The following is a 7518-nucleotide window of genomic DNA, read 5'->3' on the forward strand; positions in this document are numbered from 1 at the left end:
GCTCTTCGAATCCTGGGGAAGTCATCGAAAGGCTTATATTTAAAGAATTTATAGTTGTTTTCCTACTGAGTTGCTGGTTGGAGCACTGTAAATTTGTGAATGATGATACCATTAGTACATTCTCTATCGAAAATCTTGCCAATCTAGCACATCATGCGTTCCTTTATATATAGGTTTATTATCAAATTTGCTTCTTGCCAATCTATAATGTTGATTGAACATTGTGTCACATGGAGAACCAATCTAGACCAACTGATTCAGATTATGCCCAAGGTTACAAGATCATGTTTACAGATTGCTTTACGTTTCTGATAGCCTCTCAGGTACAGTCATGGTTTCATACTCTTATTCAGTTTCGAGATAAGTGTCATGTAGGAATGTTGCCAAACACAAAACTTGTAGTTCATAATGCTGTTTAATTGTGTTGCAGGGCTCACTAGATGCACTAAATGACATTCTTAAAGAACCTGTACCAATGAACCGTTTCAGACCAAAGTGAGCATCACGCATATTCACTTGTAATCTTGTTTTCTGAATACCTTTTTAATTGGGGTATCCTGATTCCTGACATGGTTGATAGCTAGATTGTTACTAATTGTGTGCTTACCTTCTTACTAAGGTGATTTTTTGGCAGTATTTTAGTGGATGGATGCCAACCATATTCGGAGGACCCGTGGAAAACCATAAACATAAACAACCTAATATTTCAAGGTGTGAAGCTATGCAACCATTGCAAGGTAAGATATTGTCACTAATATTCTCCTAGCTTTGAAATTGATTATGCAGTTTATGTCTGGACGGGACATGATAACTTTGATGAAAAAAATTCATTGGCGTGACAAGCTTGGCCTCATGGTCTTACTGTTGAACTACTTAATTGTATGGTAATCTTATACTGATGCTTTTTATATCTCGTGTATGATCTATAAAGTATTTTTATCCTGCCAGTCAATTTATCCTAGCTCTAGGCTTACAGTATGGTTATAGTTGATTTATCTGTGGACTTTAAATAATGATGATGGTTTTCATGTTGCATAGAAATTGACAAATTGGATACTCTGATAGTCTGATGACAGCTTTTATTTCAGCAAGCCAATATATACAAAAGCATCTGTTGCTGGAGGGCTGGTGGCGGTACTGGAGCTGGTGCGGGTGCGGATGGGGGTCATGGAGGTAAATGGGGTAGGCAAGCTTTCCGTTCATAGGTTAGTTCTTCATATGTCTTTACTCTGTACACACAAATAGAAATCAGCAAGAATGATTAGGTTTTATAAATGATCAAAGGTGCTAGCACCGCATCGACTCCATAATCCCACTCGAGAAAAGTCTGTGCAGCCAGCCTGTAGATATAAAATAATCTCAAAAGGTGTGCTTGGGCTTAGATTTTCAGGTAGGAAACTTCAGTTTTTTATAATTGTTTTCAGTTTAGGTGACAAATGGATGGTGATTCTTAATTTGTAATTATTTTCCTGTTGAACTACTTATTTTCTTGCCTTGGTTAATACTGTACTTTTCATGTACTGTTGAATTTCCTTTTGTACAAGATTATAATTTATTTGACCTCAGTTTATCATTTCCTTGCAAAAAAAATCATTTGCAGAAACCTATCACAAGCATGCCTGATTATTTATTCTTATGCCTTTCATCAACACTGTAAGGTTCTAATAGAGGAAGGAGTCAAGTTGACTGTGAACAGGTATGAAGACGATTAGGCATAAAGTTGATTGCATTTTCTGCAAGTTTTTTGAAGCAGTTTTACATGTTCTCATGAAAACAATTTATTGAGTTGCATGCACCGACCAGTTCAACCCAAAAGCTTAAGCTGATGGGGAGAGGTGGGCAATTCACCTATATTCCAACACTCTCCCTCACGTGGAGGCTCCCTCAGGCCTCAGACGTGGAATAGGAGCGAGCAGCAATTATTTTATTTAATTGCGCTAACTAGGATTCGAACTTGAAACCTCTGGTTCTGATACCATATTGAGTTGCATGCACCGACCAGTTCAACCCAAAAGCTTAAGCTGATGGGGAGATGTGGGCAATTCACCTATATTCCAACACAATTAAACTAATATAATTTTTTATGCTTGAAGCAATGCATGCACAGCCAATTCTGAAATTTCAAGCTCCTATTAATCTCACCATTTCTAGGTTATGAGTGTATTATCATTGTCAATCAAACACTAATTTAATAGGACTTCTGGGTGACTTGGGTTCAGCAGATGTAACACTTAATATCTGTGCTTCAAATTTCATAATTCAGAAAAAGAACTTGAATCCAACTCATGATCTATTTTGTTCAATGATTTTGTTTTATCTGCAATTTTTCTGATGCCTTTATTGGTACAGTAAGGCCATGGTTTCTCTCTATGATATTATTTGAGGTGCAACATGGGTGATACTAGATACGAGGAGACACATTAATTTGGAAGGTCAATTTGTATGGAAGAGGTCATTTTCTTAAATAAGTATCCTGTTGTCTAGATCCTGAAGATTTAGAAGGTCTATACACTTGAGGTTTGGTTAACCTGTATGAATTTTTGTACCTATGACAGGCTAGGCAGTATTGCTTAGAGGTATTGCTTCATTAAGAATTTGTCCAAATTGAATCTTGACCTTATATGCAAAGAAACTGTTTAGATGACAAGGCCAAAAGATTTATATACCATCTCTCCTTTTTCCCAAGTCCTTTATGTTGTGGGTTACTGGACGAGTCCATTTATTCAAATATGAAAATGTGTATATTATGTTTAGTTTTTGGAATGTGTATTGTTCTAATGTCTGAAACACCAATTGTATTCCTATCTTTATTTAACTTCCAATTTTGTAGCTCTATTCTCTCCTATTCTATTTTCTAGGTTATGAAGTTTATGTTAGTCTCTATTGGCGATCGATGTGCCATACATGCTGAATTAGTATTCCCAAGAAAACTTAAAATACATCGTGTGATGGGAGGCATTTGGCCTAATTTTATATGGTGCTGAATTTACTTTAACTATCATCTATAAGAAGATGCAGTAATTTAGTTTACGAACTATACACATTGTCTAACTATCCAAACATTTGGAGTTACTTTTCAGTAGATTTAGTCAAGTGATGTGGTCTGTTCAAAAAAGCTTTGGCATGCTAATTGTTTGTGTGGCAGATGCTGATTCAGAATCTCTGGAACTGGTGCAGCAAAAAATATTGACAAAAGTCGGAATTTCTTCTACCTCAGAATGGGTTATGAACTTATTATGAATAGTTAATATGTTTCTCTCCCTGCAATTTTTAATTTTATATCGGACAATGAATAATAAAAATTATGTCTAAATTAATATTACATTATGTCTTTTCATAGGAGCGTGGGACAACTTACCATTTTAGTAGGACCAAAACCGAGTACATGATGTGCGATTTCAGCGCGACTAGGCATGAGGGGGGAGACGTTAGTCTAGATGGGCAAGTGGTGGTCCAGAATGATACTTTTCGGTATTTAGGATCGGTGATACAAAGGATTGGCGACATTGATGAAGATGTTAGGCATAGAATTTCAGCTGGCTGGTTGAAATGGCGACAAGCTTCTGGCATCCTTTGTGACAAGAGGGTGCCACAAAAGCTAAAAGGCAAATTTTATAGGACAGCAATTCGTCCGGCGATGTTATACGGTGCTGAATGTTGGCCTACAAAAAGGCGACATGTCCAGCAACTGAGTGTAGCAGAGATGCGGATGTTGCGGTGGTTTTGCGGGCACACAAGGAGGGATAGAGTCTGGAACGAAGTTATTCGGGATAGGGTCGGGGTGGCACCAATTGAGGAGAAACTTACCCAGCATCGACTGAGATGGTTTAGACATGTCCAACGAAGGCCTCCTGAGGCGCCGGTGCGTAATGGGGTTCTTGAGCGGGTCGATAATGTAAAGAGGGGTAGAGGTAGACCTAAACTGACGTGGGATGAGTCGGTTAAGAGAGACCTTAAGGATTGGAATATCTCTAAAGAGATAGCTTTGGATAGGAGCGCTTGGAGAATAGCTATCAATGTGCCTGAACTTTGAACTTATTTCTTTCGGATTTCATCTCTAGCCTACTCCAACTTGCTTGGGAAAAATGCTATGTTGTTGTTATCTCGATTATTTTCACTGCTTTCAGGATATTTAGAATAGACTCTTGTTTGGTCGCCTTCCAAGTGTGTGTGCTGTTAAGAAATTTTCTTGTTGCATTTGGTTGCAGACTTGCAGTTCTCTACTTCCAGTCCTGCGCCAAGGGCTCCAAGATGGTATATTACAACAAGCGGCTTAGTGAATCCGAAGGCAAGGTGTTTCTTGATTTCTTTCTCAAGACCAACACTCTATGCCACCAGTTAAAATAAGTTTTTTTCCTCCTAATTTTCAATTGCAGATCAGACATTTTCAGTGATAAATTTGATGGTTTGGTTGATTTGTTTAGAGCAAAATCATTCAAGCACAACACAGAGAAGCACGTCAATATCCATGATTACACTACTACAGAAATTGTTTTTAGGGACAGGTAAAATATCATTTATAGAGGCGGGCGCGATACCCGCTCCTGTCTCTCGCAGCTACAAATCGCCTTTTTAGGGTGGATAAAGAGCCCACCCCTATAAATATATTTTCAGGGACGGATAATGGCGTGACCCGCCCCTAGAAATGGATTTCTAGTGGCTTGATCACGCCACGGGCCACGACCCACCCCTACTAATCGAATAGAAAATTAAAAACAAATCACCAGCGGCAGCGCTCCGCGAGCCGCCGCCGGCACTCCGCCGTGCTCGCGCCGCCGCGCGCCACCCGCCTGCACGCCAAGCAGCAAGGCGCGCTGTCGGCGAGAGGCTCCTCGCGCCGTGTCCTGCGTGTCGCTGCCCAGCGCCGCCGCCGTGCGCCGTGGCGCTTGAGCTGCCGGTGGAGCTGCAGGTAAAGGGCTGGAACGGCGGCGGCGCCCTCCTCAGCACCGGCCCGTTGTCCCACAGCAGCTCGGCCAGCTCGTCACTCGGCCCGTTCCTGCAAACGAGAAAAATCACACATGCGTCATGAGCAAGAGCAACAATGCACAGGTGGGGTGGTTCGAATCGAGAAAAGAATAAAAGAACTCACGTGGTGGAACGGAGCACAACGCTTGATTGGCCTCCCCGCGGGCGAGCGGAGCAAGAGGATAGGGAGCCGGGGCCCGGCCGCTGCGCCAGCGCCAGGCCGGCGGGGCTGCGCGCCCGCCGCCAGCGGAGCCCCTGAAGGAGAAGAGAGATGAGGGAGAAGGTGAGAGAGAGACAGAGGGATGGTGAGAGAGTGCGTGGACAGGTGAGACCGTGAGAGGGTGAGACACCGCAGAGTCTTTTAGGGGGTGTTTGGTTCCCTGGATATAGTGCAGCCAGGCTCTCGAGATTTAACTTTTTAGTGATTGGTTGCTTGCATCGTTACTCGGGCCAGGCCCCCGAGATGCAAAGTACCCCTCCCGGCCTGGCTCCGGCGGTGCGGTGAAAATGACCGTTTCCGCTGAGCCTGGGTCGGCGGAGCGCAGCGCGGTACAAAAAGTGCTCTGGCATGTGAAAAAAGTGGCTCAGCACTGGTACATACAGGCAACCAATCAATATCTTCCTATAGCCTGGCTAGAGTGAATCAATCAACCAATCACTTATACTATGCATGCGTGAGGCCTGTCTCCGGTCGGCCTGGCTCCCGGATGCTGGCCAGGCTCCGGTGAGAAGAGAACCAATCAGAGATTAATCTAGGTCAATCAAGGAATGATCATAGCAACCAAGGGGTGGCTATCCAACCATGTTTCAGCGATAAAATCATATGCAATTTTATAAAAAGGCCGATAGGTTGTGTTTGTAAAACTGGGTTAAATATGCATCAAGGATGAGATTGAACTTACCGTCTTCGAATCCTTCCGGGATCTCCGGCTCGTGGTACGGGTCTTCGGGCTCACGGTACTGCTCGACAAACTCCTCGATGGGTTCTCCCTCGATCACACTGTCATCTACGACGCACGTAAACAAGCACACAATAAAGAAAAAGAAATAAAAGTTTTACCGTTGAGCTCGAATCAAGAAAAATGAAGATAGGAAGAATATTTCTAGGTGATTTTGGATACCATCGGCCGAAATGGTCTTGGAAGCGGCGTGGTAGAGTTTCGGGGTAATTGGAGAATTTTTGGCGCATGGAATGATAGGTTAACGAGGGGTTTAGGGGCTAAATAAAGGTTCAAGGGTCTTCTTGTAAATACTTTGGGGAGGGAAAGGACTTGATTAGGATTTCTGGAAATATCTGGGATACTTCTAGAAATGGGCAGGGGTTTATCTATAAATACTTTTGTATGATGAAGGGATTAATTCCTAAAAAGGACAAGGGAGGGGATTCCTTGGAACAGATTATAGAGAGAGTGGAGGGCTCTTAAAATGAAAGAAAGGAAGGGAGGGGGCTCAGGACAAAACTGTCCTTTCTTCTTCCTCTCGACAGGGAATAGAGGAGGGAGGGGCGCACAGCGTCAGTGCCGGATTCCGGCGGCACGGGGCGCATCAGCAGCCGGTGAGGAGGGGAAAACAGAGAGGAGGTCAAAGGGGTTCCATTCCCCCCTTACCAAGGGCGGAGCACGGCTTGTGGAGGGAGGGCCATGGCGGGCGGCGGAGGCTAGGGAGGAGGCTAGAGGTGGTGGCCGAGGTTGTGGAGGTGGAGGGCCTATTTATAGGCCGGCGAGGTGAGGGAAAGGGGGGTGGCCGGCAAGAGGGCAAGCTCTGCTGCGTGTTAATGGAGGTGGGGGAGGCTTCGGCCACTTGTGGGCGTCGCCTAGCTGTGTGGTGGCGCAGAGGCGACGGCGAGGGGACGGGCAGGCAGATGGGCGGCGCAAGTGGGTGTGGCCGGCGGCCAGGTGGCTCCGTGCGGCGGTGTGCTGCACGAGCTCGACTCCGTGCGAGCTCTGTTGCTGCTCTTGGGGTGTGTGCGAGCGATGAGGCGGGCAAGGGGGTACGACAGCGCAGGCGGGATGGGACGGCGGGTAGGGGTGGCCTCGCAAGTGGAGGTGGTGATGGCCGGGCTGCTGTGCTCGGCGTGCTGCTCGTGGCCCCGAGGGAGGAGAAAGAGAGGGAAAAGAAAGAAGGAGAAGGGAGAAAAGAAAAATGGAAAAAGGAAAAGGGAGAGAGAGAGAGAGGGATAGAGAGAGAAAGGGAGGGCGCCGGCGGTTTAGAGTGCGCGCGAGCGCAGCTTCGGCGGTAAGCAACATGCACTCGAAACAAGGGAGGGGAAAACAAGGAGGAGGCGGTGATTGATTTCAATGTCGAGCGGCGAAATCGCCGAGGAAGATTGGAGCTCAACGATGAAAAAGATTTTGAAATATTTTTAGCGAGTAATTTATCTTGATGATTTTTACGGATGTTACACGGCGCACCCTTTGGTCCCGATTTGTGAATATATATTAGTACTATATGGTACCGTGGGTAGTGAATATACCTGAGCCCAACCCGCCGGACCCGACCCGTCCGCCTGCGCCGAGCGCACCTCGCTCCCGTCCGGTTTTCTCTCCTCGCCGG

The 7518-nt window shown here is 45.1% G+C and overlaps 1 long non-coding RNA gene across 1 annotated transcript; it reads left to right on the forward strand.

Moving 5' to 3' along the window:
• Positions 1 to 890: 890 nt before the first annotated feature.
• Positions 891 to 2060, forward strand: LOC120686444. Its single transcript, XR_005680180.1, has 3 exons — positions 891 to 1205; positions 1285 to 1390; positions 1601 to 2060. It is a non-coding gene; the product is annotated as an uncharacterized LOC120686444 (long non-coding RNA).
• The last annotated feature ends 5458 nt before the right edge of the window (positions 2061 to 7518 follow it).

The sequence above is a fragment of the Panicum virgatum genome, chromosome 8N, assembly GCF_016808335.1.
Source record: "Panicum virgatum strain AP13 chromosome 8N, P.virgatum_v5, whole genome shotgun sequence".
Classification (NCBI taxonomy): Eukaryota; Viridiplantae; Streptophyta; class Magnoliopsida; order Poales; family Poaceae; genus Panicum; species Panicum virgatum.